The sequence below is a fragment of the Ipomoea nil genome, unplaced genomic scaffold, assembly GCF_001879475.1.
Source record: "Ipomoea nil cultivar Tokyo-kokei standard unplaced genomic scaffold, Asagao_1.1 scaffold2219, whole genome shotgun sequence".
In the NCBI taxonomy this organism is placed as follows: Eukaryota; Viridiplantae; Streptophyta; class Magnoliopsida; order Solanales; family Convolvulaceae; genus Ipomoea; species Ipomoea nil.
In genome coordinates, this window is record NW_017618647.1 from 1,049,604 (window position 1) to 1,066,464 (window position 16,861).

The following is a 16,861-nucleotide window of genomic DNA, read 5'->3' on the forward strand; positions in this document are numbered from 1 at the left end:
ACAGAATATGAATCGAGTATGTATATTACTGAATATTAATGTGTTTATTACAGTACATTGATATTACAGAATTTGGAATAAAAAAACCCTTCAAAATATAGCTCATAGAGTAACGTTATACAACTAAGAAAAGAGAGAAACGGGCCGAAGTCATGGGGCTCCCTCCCCTTTAGGTGAAATAGAAATTGATTGCCCAAACTAATTTTACTTTGCGGAAAAAAAAATTAATAATTTTATTTTCTAAAAGTTATGATTTTTTTTTAATAGTAAGGATATTTGAGATATGTGGAGTTTTTTTTTTTTTTTTTATTTATTTATTTTTTTTTTTAGAGCATATCAATTATTTGAACAAATATGTCAAACTAATAGAAAAAAAATATATAATAGCTTTTGAGGTGTATGACATACCATTGCTTGTTCTCTGCAAGAAGAGGGTAAATTTGCTTGATAGCAGTATTTATGTCATCTATTTAAGCTGAAGAAGTATGAAGTGAGTTAGACTAGTGTTAAAATTTTATGGCAAGGAAAAGAATGATTTACCTCTTAGGACTATCTTTCCAGACACCGATATGAGAAGTATAACTTTAGGTATATTTTTACGTCAATTTACTTGCTGGTTTCATGCATAGAGTTAACGTATTATGTGGAATATGCTTTGGACGGGCCACGACTACCATTATTATTATTATTTTTTGTTAGTACTAATATAAACAAATCGGTATTAGAGCACTATTGGTATCAGAGCATGGATGAGATGACAAGTTCAAGTGCACTATTGTTTTATGCAGAGAGCTAAATATTTTAGTTAAGATTTAATTGTTGGTTTTTGAGCTAGAATAAATATGCATAAAACTAATGATATATATATATATATATATATATATATATATATATATATATATATATATATATTAGTACAGTCAAAGAAGTGATATCAAAGCTATCATCTTTCCATATTTAAAGTACACAGTTGTAGTCCCTTTTTTTTAAAGCGTTATACTCATGATAGCAGAGTAAAAAATCTAATCATTTGAAAAACATCAACAAGAAATCATAATTAAAAAAAATGAAGCAACTAAAGTTAAGAAAAGATCAAATAATAAAATAAGCATAAACTTTTACATTTTCATGATATGTAGTCTCAATTTTATCTCCAATAGCTTAAAGATATAAACAAATTGGTATCAGAGCATGGTCGGTATCAGAGCACTGTTGGAATCAGAGCATGGATGAGATGACAAGTCCAAGTGCACTATTTTTTATGCAAAGAGCTAAATATTTTAGTTAAGATTTAGTTGCTGGTTTTTGAGCTAGAATAAATATGCATGAAAGTAATGAAGTGTATAAATAAAATAGTACAGTCAAAGAAGTGAGATCAAAGCATACCATCTTTCCATATTTAAAGTACATAGTTTTAGTCCCTTTTCTTTAAGCATTATACTCATGATAGCAGCATAAAAAATCTAATTATTTGGAAAAAATCAGCAAGAAATAACAATCAAAATAAATGAAACAATTAAAGTTAAGAAAAGATCAAATAATGAAATAAGCATAAACTTTTACATTTTCATGATATGCAGTCTCAATTTCATCTCCAATAGCTTCAAGATCCAATTCACAACCCAAGTGTAAAGTTGAGACAATATTCCTAGAATAGGAAGTAGCCCATAGATCGACGTCACATAACATTAACATCATAATAAATTGGATGATTGACACTAAAAAAAATACATATGCTAGGTAGAAGACTTACAGGATGGTTGGCACTATATCAGGAGTTACAGGAGGGTTGGCCGCAATTACACGAAGCCTCGTTTTTTCAACTAAATTCAATAATTTAGAATACACAAAATCAGGAGTTCAATTAAGTTTAGCAAAAATTAACAAATAAACCTGTCGAAATGCAATTAACTTTACAAAGAAAATGATAGCTTTATAAGGCAATATATGTTAGTAAATAAAAGATAGCAGCAAATTATCATGAGATCTTGTGGCAGCATACTGCCATATAAATTGATAGTCCTATTGTGGTTTTTTTTTTTGTTTTATTTTGTTTTTGTTTGTTTGTTTTTTTTTTTAATGTAAAAGCTTAAATTTATTAAGTTCTGAAAATATTTACAAACTTAAAGCCCAAAAATGACTCTAAGCTAGAAGAATAACAAGGGCCAAAGCCTAATATGATTAAAGGGCCTAATAGGCCTAACAAAGCTGAAAAATAAACCTAACAAAAGCTTAAAGCTACTGGGTCAAAAAGGCCACTACAAGAAAAATGCACATAGACAACGGTTTTTTACCGTTGTCGTAGGGGTAAAATTTCTTTTGTTGAAGCTAGTGTTGTTGTAAGTCCCGCGCATAGACAACGGTTTTTAACCGTTGTCTTTTCTAGAAACGACAATGGTTTTTGAACCGTTGTCTATTGAGTGTTGTTAAAATTGATGTTGTTAAAAGTCATGCACATAGACAACGATTTCTAACCGTTGTCTTTTCTAGAAAAAAATCAGTTTTTGAACCGTTGTCTATTGAGTGTTGTTGAAATCGGTGTTGTTAAAAGACACGCACATATACAACAGTTTTTAACCGTTGGCTTTTCTAAAAAAGACAACAGTTTTTGAACCATGGTATATTGAGTGTTGTTGAAACCGGTGTTGTTAAAAGTCACACACATAGACAACGGTTTAAAAAAAAAATTTGAGGACTAACCTGTAGGAATGGCGGGGAAGAAGGCGACGACAGGAATAGGCACTGTCGGAGGTTGGAGCAACGGAATCGGAGGTAGGAGCGACGGCGGCAGAGGAGGGATGAGGCGGTGACGGCAACAACTTCGGGACGGCACTGTCGCGTGTGTTTTCTTCTTCGTGAAGAAATGTTGTTTTTGTTTTGTCTTTTGCGCTTAAGTGTTAACGAAATAATTAAAGTCAAAATTTGCAAATTGTGCGAGGGAAGGAAATTTTTTGCATAGTGTGCAAGTCTTGAAATTCAAAAACTAAAGAAGAGTTAATTTTATTTTTGGTCCTAGATTTATAGGTGACAGTCCATTTTTTTTTTTTTTTTTTATCAAAATATTTCCTTTTGGTCCTAGTATTATTATGACATGACCAATTTTGGTCCTATAAATCTAAGACTAAAAATGAAATTAACTATTTTAAAGAATAACATAGAATATAATATATATTTAAAGTCAAAATTATTTTACCTTTTATTTCTTTTAAAATCTTCATATTTTTTTTCAAATTAAATAAGTGTATTGATGGTTTATCGGGACCGGGTCCACCATAACCCGGGTATATAGATACAGAACGGGAGTAAGAAAATTTTAGCTTTATTACGCGGGGCGCTAGGCTCAAAATAGTACTGGGTATATAGGTACAGAACGGGGATAAGGAAATATTAGCTTTATTACTCGAGGCGCTAGGCCTAAAATAGTTACCTATAAAGCCCAAGGTACATGCCCAGACTGGCGGCCTAAATACAAAGATCCAAATACGAAGATCACGACCCAAGGAATGGGCTATAGCCTATAGCTAACTATGCTAGCGCTACTGATAGATAGGAATCGAACCCAAGTGGCTGGGTTGAGGGTATAGACCAGAGACCACTAGACCAGGGTGCCTGTAGTGCTCGGATGATGCCCCCTTAAAGGGAGGGAAGGGTGCCTTATATAGTGTAGAGGGCCTTTCGGATTGTTGACAAGTGTACAACATCAACTAGTCTTCCATATCCATCCTCCACGCCCAAGGATGCCTCATGTCTTCACCCACGTCTCCACCTTCTCTCCCACCTTCTCCCCCACATTCCTATCAACCCTAGTCACATCATGCCATGGAGAGTCCAATGGGCTAACCTTTCCAGTCATGCGCTAGCCAGAAGGGTCGATTACCAACCCCCCTATCATACCTTACCCCTCCACACCATACCGCACCATTCTGAACACCACAACACACTGCATCGCACCCTCTCAGGAACAGGGGGTGACGTTGAAGTGTCCGGGGGCACACCACTCCGCCCGGCCACGCCATGGCCTGAGGTGGCTGGCGGGACACGTCGCCGGCCATTTGCCGGCTGACCACTGGCCGATGGTCAAAGCTGCCAGCCGGAAAATATAGAAAAAAATATTAGGTGTTGCACTTTAGTATATAAGAGTTGGTGTGGTTTAGTGGGTTGGGTTCTATGTGTTATGTTATAAGTTTTAGGTTCGACCCTTGTTAGTAACACTTCAACTTATTTTACTCCAGCCTTCACTAGGTGCGTTTTGGGCCCTTTTTGGGCCACCATGCCTGCCATATCCAATACCTCAATAAGACTTGGGCCAACCTCTTTTCTTCACCCCCACATCCCATATCTTAATAAGACTTCGACCCCTGTTAGCAACACTTCAACTTATTTTACTCCAGCTTTCACTAGATGCGTTTTGGGCCCTTTTTCGGCCACCATGCCTGCCATATTCGATACCTCAATAAGACTTGGGCCAACCTCTTTTCTTCACACCCCCCCCCCCCCCCACTTGGCCAAATGGACCCCCTAGGATCCCATATGGCCATAACCCCATCATATATAAAATATAATAATCATCTAAGTATATATATAGACAACACACTAATGATTACAGATTAATAAAATCATAGTCCTTTAAAAAATCGTAGTCTTTGAAGTGTTGTATATTCAAATTCGCTTAAAGATAACGATTACGGATTAATAAAATCATTGTCTTTAAAAAAAACCATTGTCATAAAACAAATAAAGAGCATGCAATGACAACAATTTATAAAACCGTTGTCTTTGTAGTGTTGTGTATTCAAGTGCCCTTAAAGACAACACACAAAAGTTTGACAACGGTTAAATAAAACCGTTGTCTTTAAAAAAATAATAATACAAAAAGACAACGGTTTTAAAAAACCATTGTATTTGTAGTGTTGTGTATTCAAGTACACTTAAAGACAACATGCCAAAGACAAAGGTTAAATAAAATCGTTGTCTTAAAAAAAAACGCTCATAGACAACGGTTTAAAAAACCCGTTGTCTTTGTAGTGTTGTGTATTCAAGTACGCTTAAAGAGTTATAGACAACACACAAACAACAACGGTTAAATAAAACCATTATCTTTATAAAATAAAAATGCGCAAAGGCAACGGTTTTATAAAATCGTTGTCTTTGTAGTGTTGTGTATTCAAGTACGCTTAAAGGCAACATACCAAAGACAACGGTTAAATAAAACCGTTGTCTTAAAAAAAATAAAGAAAGTGCAATGACAACGGTTTTATAAAACCATTGTCATTATAGTATTGTGTATTCAAGTGCTCTTAAAGACAACACACAAACGACAACAATTAAATAAAAATGTTATCTTTTAAAAAAAAATGCACAAAGACAACGATTTTAAAAAATCGTTGTCTTTGTAGTGTTGTTTATTTAAGTACACTTAAAGACAACATATCAAAGACAACGGTTAAATAAAACCGTTATCTTAAAAAAAAAAAAGAACGCACATAGACAACGGTTTTAAAAAACCGTTGTCGTTGTGGTGTTGTCTTTTCTCAAAATGGACAAAGACAACACACTTATAACAACGGTTAAGTAAAAACTGTTGTCTTTGACAAAAGTGTTGCGTCAAAGACAACGATTTTGGACCAAACTGTTGTCTTTTAAAAACTGTTATCTATATGCATTTTTCTTGTAATGGCGCCTAAGTAAATAGGCCCAAGCAAAAATCTTTTTTGGCCCAAGCCTTTGAGGACCCGCTTGCCATGTTAAAGCATACCAGGCCCAATTGGGCTATTTAAACTTCTTGTGTGTTACTCCCAAAATTAATAGGCCATAACATCTATTTTATTTGCCTCCAACCAAATTAAGCCACACGACCCAACCAACCTCTAATTAACTCAGCTGCGTCAGTCCAACTGTGAGGCCCGTTTTCCCAATCATTTAATCCACAACCATAACTATTAATTCTTCATTCTATTAAATCCAAGGGGATTTACGTCTCAATCCAACATGCCAGAGTTCGAGCCCCAACCTTCCATTATAGCCAAAAAATTCTTTTCCTTCTCAAATTTACAGCTAACATCACCTGTACAAAAACTACAACCAAAATTGGAATTGAATCAAGCAAGCTACTACGCCGACTCAGCTTAAACGAAACACCATCACTGCCCATCAAATCAAGCAAAATCTATCCATATTGCAAATACTAAACATCACAGTAGCAACCCCTCCCTACAATAGTTTTAGAGATGTTACTACCCAGCCTAAAAACCTGCATTCATCTAAGTCTCAAGAAGAAGAAATGCTGCTCCAAACCTTCCTATCAACACATTCTTCCATGTCAACAATAAAGCATATTGGATCTCAAGGCACCCGCTCTGAAAAATTTATATAACTCTTTGAGCAAATCATTCCATACACTTCTCGCGCCCAAATCCAAATGCTCTTAAAAGAGCCGCTCATCTCTCCATCAATCTATCTTGCCTTCGTCAACAATGGCCGGGAGGGTGAATCTCTTAGCAGCCACCCTGTCCAACTATTGAAGTCGGTAGCATAATGAAGGAGGCGGTGATTAGTTCAAATGCAACAATAATCAAAGATGCCTTGATTGCTATGCAGAAATGCATAATGGATTTAATTCACTTAATCTCGAATGAGTACGTATGAATCTCTTCTCCAAGTCTAAGTACATAGAAACGATCATATATAAATAGGTGTCTGGATGCTATTTCTTAATGAAGATGATTTTTATGTGTGTGTAAAAAAATTCACTTACGATTTTTATGGATAAATAATGTAATGTGTGTACAGAGCTGGTCATAGAACGTGGGCAAAGTACAAGAACACACTTATAAGCTGCACCGCATCGTCATCGTGCACGGAGTCCCGACACGCCCACGAACGAACAGTTAAACCAGAATCTGGAGCATCTGACTCAGATCACGCAAACCTTGAGCAATGCACTCCTCCACAACAACAACAATCAACTACCGCCACACAGGAATCGTGATGTTGCCCGCCAAGTCTCTAGTCATCGTCCTCCGAACTTTGCTGGGGAAGAAGACCCCACAGTCTTAGAAGAGTGGATCCATGCTTTGGATAAGATCTTCACCGTAGTTGGATGCCCCAAGGAACGCCGAGTTGAACTAGAAGCTTTTAACTTCAGTCCTGAGGCCGACTTGCGGTGGGTCCATGAGGGATCGGTGTGTCAAGAAGAACCGGGGTTCGGTTGGGAAGTTCGGAAAGACAAGCTCCGGGAACGTTTTTACCCATCTAATGTTCGGGCAGCAATGTATGAAGAGTTTCTCCATCTGAAGCGAGGGGCCTTGTTTGTGGTAGAGTACCACAAATGGTTTCTCAAGTTAGCTCGCTTTGCACGTGTTTTGGTCCCCAACGAAGTCACCAAAGTGGAGAAGTTTGTGATTGGGCTCAACTACGAAGCTAGGAAGGCCTTGACAGTGAACAAGCTAATAACGCTTAACGAAGCCTACATCAGTGCTGCATTTGTATCGGGTTCAACAGTTGCAAAGGGGATCAATTGAGCTTTTGAAGAGGAGAGTTGAGGGAGGAAGATGTTCAAACTTTAAGAAACTAAGGAGTGATTTTAATGCTAGGTCGGTCTACCCTCAACCTCAAGGACCGGTAAAAGCAAACAACGGGCCAAAGCCTAATATGATCAAAGGGCCTAATAAGCCAAACAAAGTTGGTATCAAAGCAGCATTGGATTGCTCTCTGCACGAAAAAATAGTGTACTTGAACTTGTCATCTCTATCATTTTCTGATACCAACATCGCTCTGATACTAATTTCTTGATATTAACAATAACAAGAAATAATAATAATAATAATAATAATAATAATAATAATAATAATAATAATAATAATAATAATAATAATAATAATAATAATAATGATATTCATGGCCCGTCAAAAGCATATGCCACATGATTGCCAAGAAAAATTCTAAAAAGCAAAAATTTACAAATATACAAAAGGTCAGAAAGTCTCATGGATACATGTATTTTAGTGAGGAGATGTGAATTTGAATTCATCATTCTGAGAAAAAGGAGATACGAATATTAAATTTTACAGGGAACCTAAACATCTTGATGAAAGCAGCATACTGAAATGCATGAGACAAGTTGAAGTAATGAAGTTCACAACATGTAACAGAGCATTTATGATTAATGCATGAGATCTACTAGCTTTCTTAAATCAAGTTTGTATAATAAAATGCCAGCTACAAGGTCTAACAAAGTTGGTATCAGAGCACTGTTGTTATCATAGCACTGTTTGTTTTGTGTTTTCCTAGCTTGAAGAATTGAAAATTACATAAAGATAACAAAATATGTGGTGTGTAATAAAGTGGAAAGACCATGTTGGCCCAGCAAACACTTCCAAGCTAAAGCTGCAAGGGATCAAATAACACAACATCAAATTGCAATAATGATAATTAATTAAAAAACAAAACAATTTACCTTCCTTGTAATCATGACATCCAAGCCAAGATTGTCTAATGAAGATGATTTTTATGTGTGTGTACAAAAATTTATTTATGATTTTTATGGATAAATAATGTAATGTGTGTACAGAGCTGGTCATAGAACGTGGGCAAAGTACAAGAACACACTTACCGGAGAAGAATAGGCCAAATCTCTTAGCACATCTAGAGTTGAAGACAATTTTACCGTTACTGAAGATCATGTGGCAAATGCTTTAGATGAGCCATGCCTACCATTATTATTATTTTTTTGGTTATGGTTAATATCAACAAATTGGTATCAGAGCACTGTTGGTATCAGATCATCGTTGAGATGACAAGTTCAAATTCATTATCGTTTCGTGCAAAGAGCTAAAATATTTTTACGTAGATTTAGTTGATGATTTTTTAGCTAGAATACATATGCATGCACAATAAGTCTAAATTTTGAAGATTGTAGTTTGATTGACCATTTATTACAGAATATGCATCGAGTATGTATATTACTGAATATTAATGTGTTTGTTACAATACATTGATATTACCGAATATTGATGAACTGTAGAATAAAAAAATCCTTCAAAATATAGCTCATAGAGTAATGTCATACAACTAGGAAAAGAGAGAGACGGGCTAAAGTCATGGCTGCTAGCTCCCTACCCTTTAGGTGGAAAATCGAATCTGTCCGCCCAAACTAATTTTGTTAAAATAATTTTATATTCTAAAAGTTATGTATTTTTTTATTTATTTATAGTAAGTATGTTTGAGATATGTGTAGTTTTTTTTAGAGCATATAAATTATCTGAACAAATAGATCAAACTACTAGAAGAAATATAATAGCCTTTGAGGGGTATGTGCATACCATTGCGTGTTGATGTGAGCCTAATTGTTCGTATTTCTAGTATTAATTTGATTATATTTATTAGGCTTGAGTTCATGATTGTGGTAATTTAATTGTATAATCCTTTATTTTTATTATTTAGTTATGGTTCACACTTGTTTTGAATGTTTTACGGTGTTTGTTAGTGTTTTTGAACCATTGTAGGTCAAAGTTATGAGCAAGGGAAGTCCTAGGACAAATTTGGGGTCAAAAGTGGACTGAAGGGCACATACACAGTGAGTTCGACGCGTCGAGCCAAAAGGCTCGACGCATCCAAAATTTACAGAAAGTGAAGCAGTCGAGACTATCAGGTTTCGACGCGTCGAGTTACGTTATCTGCAAGCAGAGGGTAAATTTGCTTGATAGCAGTATTTATGTCATCTACTTGAAGCTTAAGAAGTAGGAAGTAATTTAGACTAGCGTTAAAACTTAATGGCAATGAAAAGAATGATTTACTTTTCTTCCTGTGAAGACTATTTTTCTAGACTCCTATATGAGAAGCATAACTTTAGGTAGATTTTTACGTAGATTTAGTTGCTGGTTTCATCCATAGAGCTAAAATATTTTTACTAATTTTTGTGACATATGCTTTGGACAAGCCATGACTACCATTATTATCATTTCTTGTTAGTGTTAATATAAACAAATTGGTATTAGAGAAATGTTGGTCTCAGAGACTACCATGAGATGACAAGTTGAAGTGCACTATTGTTTCATGCAGAGAGTTAAATATTTTAGTTAAGATTTAGTTGCTGATTTTTGAGCTAGAATAAATATCCATGCACGGTAAATTGATCTAAATTAATTCGTTATGTAATAAATTTGGACAAACTTCATGTATCTAAATTCGGACAAGTCTAAATATGCATGCATGGATGAAATGACGAGTTCAATTAATTTGTCTCCCAACATTTTATGATTTTTGGGAAATTTTTATGTAATAAATTTGGACAAACTCCACGTATCCAACTTGCGCATTTAATGCTATGAGAGAAACAAGGTTCATCAACCTATCACACATATACATAGTTTTTAGCACAAATAATTAAGTAAATTTAATTCAAGTTTTTAAGTTGATCTCAAATTATTGTTAACACTAAAAAATGGGAGACATAACCCAAAATATGTTGATTTAAAAAGGATTATTGGACAAAATATGTGAGAATATGGAGTTGTGTGTTTATTCAAAGTTTACACAGAACTTTAAATAGTATACAATGCCACAAAAAGGAGGAACAATTACATCTCTTTCTCCAAGACTAGGCAAAAAGTAAAAACTAACAAGACTAATTCTTAAAATGCCCCCGCAAGATTGAGGCGCCGTCAGTGAGCCCAAACTTGGACCGAAATACTTCAAACAAGCGGTAACTTAGTGGTTTAGTCAAAAGATCCGCAATCTGCTCAACCGAGCGAACATAACCAACACGCAAAGCGCCACAAGTAATCTGCTCACGGATGAAGAAATAGTCAAGGGCTAGGTGTTTCATACGGGAGTGAAAAACTGGATTTTTGCAGACATACAAAACACTCAAGTTGTCAATGATAAGCTGTGGTGTAGAACAAAGACGAATCCCAAGCTCACGTAACAGATTCTGTACCCACATAACCTCAGCAGCGGAATTGGCAAGTGCACGGAACTCGGCTTCAGTGGAGGATCGGGAAATTGACCGTTATCTCACAGACTTCCAGGAAATAATGTTAGGGCCAAAGAACACACAATAGGTCGTGGTAGACCGCCCCCCGTCACTGACACCGCCCCAGTTAGAGTCCGAATAAGCCACAAGGGAAAGCGGACTCCCACGCCAAAAGTGAAGGCCAAAGAGCAACATACCTTTCAAGTAGCGCAGGACTCGCTTCACAACTTTCCAGTGACCCCTCAGTCGGTGATGCCATAGACTGTGTCAGGCGATTTATCACAAATGAGATATCCGGTCTGGTGATGGGCAGATACTACAAGCGGCCAATGACACGGCGATACGCTGTGGAGTCAAACGGCGTACTATCAAAACACAAATCCACCGATGTACACATCGGAGTGGAAACCGGCTTAGCCCCCGTCATACTAAACTGGTCCAAAATGTTAGCCACATATTGACTCTAGGAAAGAAACACACCACTAGCTGTAGGGATCACTTCTACACCTAAGAAATGATGCAACGACCCTAAATCCTTTAAAGAGAACCTATCCGCCAGACGACGAATAAACGCCGCAGTAAAGGCCTCATTATTCCCTGTGACAAGGAACCTATACAAGGAAATGTTGTTGTTACAATAAATAGATAAAGAAGTGTTTGCAACAGACTTCTTAAAACCAACGGACACTAGAAAGCTGGACAACTCGAGATACCAAGCCCGGGGGGCTTGTTTTAACCCGTAGATCGCCTTCCTCAATCGACACACATGATCCGGCTTCTCTGAATCAACAAAGCCTGGCGGTTGGGCCATGTAAACTTCCTCGTGAAGCGTGCCATTCAGAAACGCATTATTTACATCCAACTGACCCAGCGACCAACCCTGGGATAAAGCAATGCTTAAAATAACACGAACCATGACCGGCTTGACCACCGGACTAAAGGTCTCAAAATAATGTTGCCCAGGTTCCTGTAAAAAACCTTTGGCCACCAGACGAGCCTTGAAACGGTTAACAGAGCCATTAGCCTTACGCTTCACCCTGAATACCCACTTACAGCCGATAGACCTGGCAATTACGGACACGACCCGTTAACACGACACGGAACCGAACACGAAAATAACGGGTTAGTGTTTAGCCTTAACGTGTCCCGGGTCCTTAACGGGTTGACCTGTTAAGGACCTGTTATATTTCGTGTCTTAACGGGTCAACCCGTTAAACCTATTAAGAACCCGTTTAACCGGTTAATATTATCATGTTAACCCGTTAACACGAACTCGTTTACTAAACCTGTTTGTAACCCGCTAAGAACCATTGTCATTTAGGTAAGAATCATGTCATGAATGAGATTAGAAAAGATATTATGAACATGACTATGGATGAATTTACTACATTAGGCCAAGATCCTACACCATTCAACAATTTGAAATTTAAATTTTTATTGTGTTCAATTTGATTCTAAAAACTAGTACGGACTCCTTTAATTATGATTTTTTGATGTTATTCTATCATTTTATGAATGTTATGGATTGAATATTTTTTAGTTTGTTTGATGATTGAACTATAGGTTTTATTTCTTTTTTATAGAACTTAACTTTAAATTTTAGTTTTTTAAAAATATATTAATAGAAATAGCGGGTTTAAACGGGTTTCGTGTCATATCGTGTTGACACGACTTGAAATCTGTTAACAAAATGTGTCTATCTTGTCAACCCGTTAACAAATCGTGTTCGTGTTAAAAATTTAAACCCGTTAACCATAACGTGTCGTGTCCGTGTTTAGCCTTATCGTGTTCGTGTCTTTATCGTGTCGACCCGTTAACGGACCCGTATACACGAATTGCCAGGTCTAACAGCCGACCACGTTACAGTTAGCCTAGGGTACTAGCTCCCACATGGCGTTTCTTACCAGTGCACAAAACTCGTCCGATATAGCTGCTCCCCATAAATCGCTCTTCAGTGTTTGGTCCACGGTGCGCGGTTCAATAGTCTGAGCGACAGATGCAACATCGTGGAATTGACAAACTTGTCGCTGAAATACTTCGGATTAGGCCGACGTAGATGCTGAGACCTGCGCCCAGGAAGAGCAGCAGCGTGACCTGTCACCGCTATCGACGTATCACCCTACGAAGCAGCTGCGCACGTGGAACCACCCTGCGAGGAGCCGGCCAATTGCACCTAGGTTGCTGCAGCCCCCCGGTTCTGCCATAACCGAATCTTGACCAGCGGTAGAGTGTTCTGGAAAATTACCGGACGGTGACAAACCAGTTGAACCATCCGGCGAGAGTACACGACCGGATTCTGCAGTCGCTTGGGAGCCAAGAATAGCCGGCTGCGACGTCAGTTGTTGCTTCGCACAGTCCATGATCTGGTCGGCCTCCGGCGGTGTGCACGCGGGAGCTTCTGGAATCTGCACTGGCGATGGTGACGGGGCGAGCACCGGAGCAGTGGTCAGACCCACTCCAACCGCCGAGTCAAGGGGTGGTGGACCTGCAGTAGCACAGGAAGCAACGTAGGAGTATTTGTAGTACAAAAGGTAGAATGATTCCAAGGCACTCCAATTGGCACGGGCGGTGATGACACCTCATTAGTAGACTTGGATTGTTGAGCTAGGGTGGTGAACGGAAATACATTAGGTACAAACCGAACGTGTCGAGAAACATAGACCCGCCCACTTGACACTTCTAAGCATTTGTAGGCTGACTAACTCAACGAGTATCCCATGAAGACACAAGGTGTAGAATTTGGACTCAAGTTGGGCGGGAAATACGGCTTTAGCCCGGGGTAACATAAGCACCCAAATGGTTTGATTTTTTAGTAGTTCGTTTGTTTATTGAAGAGTTTCTTGTAAGGCGAGATATGATTAAGAAGAATAGTGGGCATACGGTTTATTAGGTAGACCGCGACTTGAAAAGCATAGGACCAATACGAGACGGGTACGGACGCATAATGAAGAAGCGCCATTCCCGTCTCAACAATATGCCTATGTCGGCGCTCCGCCGGACCATTATGTTCTGGTGTATGTGGGGGTGAGGTGAAGTGTGAAATACCCAGAGAATTAAAGGTTGGAATTAGTTTTAAATAATCGCCACCGTTTTCAGAAAACATAGACACAATTTTGTAGCCAAAGTAATTTTCCACCAACCTTTTAAATTGAGTAAAGACACGAGACACCTCCGACTTAAGTTTTACCGGGAATAGCCAGACATACTTAGTGAAATGATCAACGGAATGAACATAATATTTAAACCCATCGACCGAGATTGTTTCAGAACCCCACACATCTGTGTAGATTAGTTTCAACGGTCGACTACTTGACATTGAATTGAAAGAGAACGACATCTTGTGGCTTTTATTTACATGACAGGAATTACAATAAAATGCCGCAAGTTCATTAGGCAAAAATGTAACACCATTATTTTTAAGAAGGGACGCAAAAACTGGAACACTGAGATGCCCGAATTGATGGTGCTAATTCGACAATAACGACTTGATGGTGACATTGAGCTGAGGCCGCCGGTGTAACACCCCGTGTTACGGCCTTTAATCCTGGATTAATTAGTTAATTAATCCCGCTAATAATAATTAAATACGATTAATTATGTTAAGTTCCCCTTTAATTAATTAATAGGGTCCACCGTGAACCGTGGACCCTTGCCTAAATTAGAGGCTTAAGCCTATAAGGAATAGAATTAGTAAACCCATACCATTCAGGCCCTAATTAGGAGTCTTAAATATATAAATAGGGAACTTAGGAGACACCCGGAACCCCCCACACGCCTAGACGCCCCGTCACCCCAGGAGAGCTCCAAGAATTCCCTTAGAAGAAATCAAGAAAGCAAGAAAGCTTAAAGAAAGATCCTTCATAGCCAAGGAATTAATTAAGGCTAAGAGGTAACCCATGTCTCAACAAAACCTATTTTCATAGCTATGATTTCCCCTTAGGGTTTCCCCCATATTGTTGTAAATGGCGATTGATGATGATTATTATTGATGTCGATATAATGATTCCATGAGGAACCTCGATAATCTTGATATTGGGAGTTTCTTGATAATTATGATGTTCTTGATGATTAATTGGGGTTTTGATGATTATGTGTTGTTCTTGATGATTATGATGTTTTGATGATTAATTGGTATCCTTGATGATTATGTGTTGTCCCTACCGAATCTTGCAATTAGAAGATGAATTGTATTCTTGTTGATATAAAAGTGATTAGAACCCTAGGTTGTATCGTATGATATTATTCTTGGATTATCGGGTGGGGAATTCGCATGTTTGGGTGTTGATTATGATGAGAAAAGCAGGATAGGTTATGTGCCATTCGTTTACCGTATTTGATCCGTTAATTGTCTATGTGTTGTCGTTGATTACGTTGGAAAGTGTCTAAGCATGGTTTCGGGTTCCACAATGGTTCCCGGGATGAAAAGTGGTGAAAAGAGTCAGTGGGGGGTAGGGGACCCGCCACCTACCCGCGGCAATTCGGGCAGCTCCGGCAGCGGGCAGCCGGCGGGCGGGCAGCTGCCCGCCGGGCACCCGCTGCCCGGAACAGTGTTACCGGCGGGCAGCCGGCGGGTGGACCCCCCACCCACCGGCTACCCGCTGGAAATCCCCCCCCCCCTCGGGACCCCGGCTTCCCCGTTTGATGTTTCCCCGATCCCCGTGGTGTCCCAACGGACCCCGTTGTCGTGCCTATGTCTAGTTTGATATTTCGGGTACCGTTCGTAGGTTTATGAGTCTATTATATTGCATGCTAGTTGAATTGGTATCCCGTTGACCTAGGTGGAAGAAGTATGAACCCCTTAGGACTATTCTTAGTACGTGATGGATCACGCATAAGGTTGTTATACGCTTTATCCCCCTTCCCAAGGTGTGATGTGGGTTGCATGTGCTTGCTATGTGTTATGTGTGCGTGTTACCCCAATTCGGTTGCGATCGGATTGGTTATCCTGAGCTGCGGTTCAGAAGCCGGCTATGGTCAGATGGGAATTCCTGGCTGTAGTCGGATGACAGTATCCTGGGCTGCGGTCCAGAAGCTGGTTGTAGTCAGATGGGAATTCCTGGCTGCAATCAGGTGACATCTTTCCTGAGTTGCGGTTCAGAGGCTGGCTGTAGTCAGATGGGAATTCCTGGCTACAGTCAGATGACATACTCTCTTGGGCTGCGGTCCACTGTTTGGTTGCGATCAAACATTATGATGAGCTGCGGTTCATCGGTCGGTTGCGATCGGCCTTCCCGTGTTGCGATACGGGGCATGGTGCTGTGGGGCCGTGTCAGAGCTATATGCGCTAACCCGCATGTATGGGCATGCGAGTGGTCCTGTGGCGCCAACAACGTGCGTTATGTGTTGTGATATGGACGAGTTGTGATTATGAGTGTCTTGGGGGATGTGACTATGGGATTTATATCGGGGATTGTTCATGTTGGGTTATGACCATTGTTTATGCTCTCCCTTACCTGCCTTATCTGTTGTGAACTGCATATGCTCATTATAACTGTTGCTTGTGTCTGACCTTATCTGTCGAGTCATTCCCGGTTTTAAAGCTAGAGTTCGTAGGATATATTCTCATGCTCAAAATGGTTTTCGTATATCTATATATATATTGCTATATGTATTGTATTTCAACGCGTTGGAGTGGGTTACCAGCATCTCTCGCTGAACAGATATATTTGGCTTTCAGGCACAGAGGATTAGAGCACTGGAGCGCGCTAGAACTGGAGCGTAGAAGTAGTATAGTTTCCCTTTCGGCCTGCGTGCCATATTATGCATTTATATTTCAGAGGATAGTAGTTAGACAGCCTGTGCACCTGGGTTCTCTAGCCCAGGTGTGGCAAAGCACCCCGTACACTTATGTTACGTTTTGGGATTTAATGAGATGTTACCTTTATTATT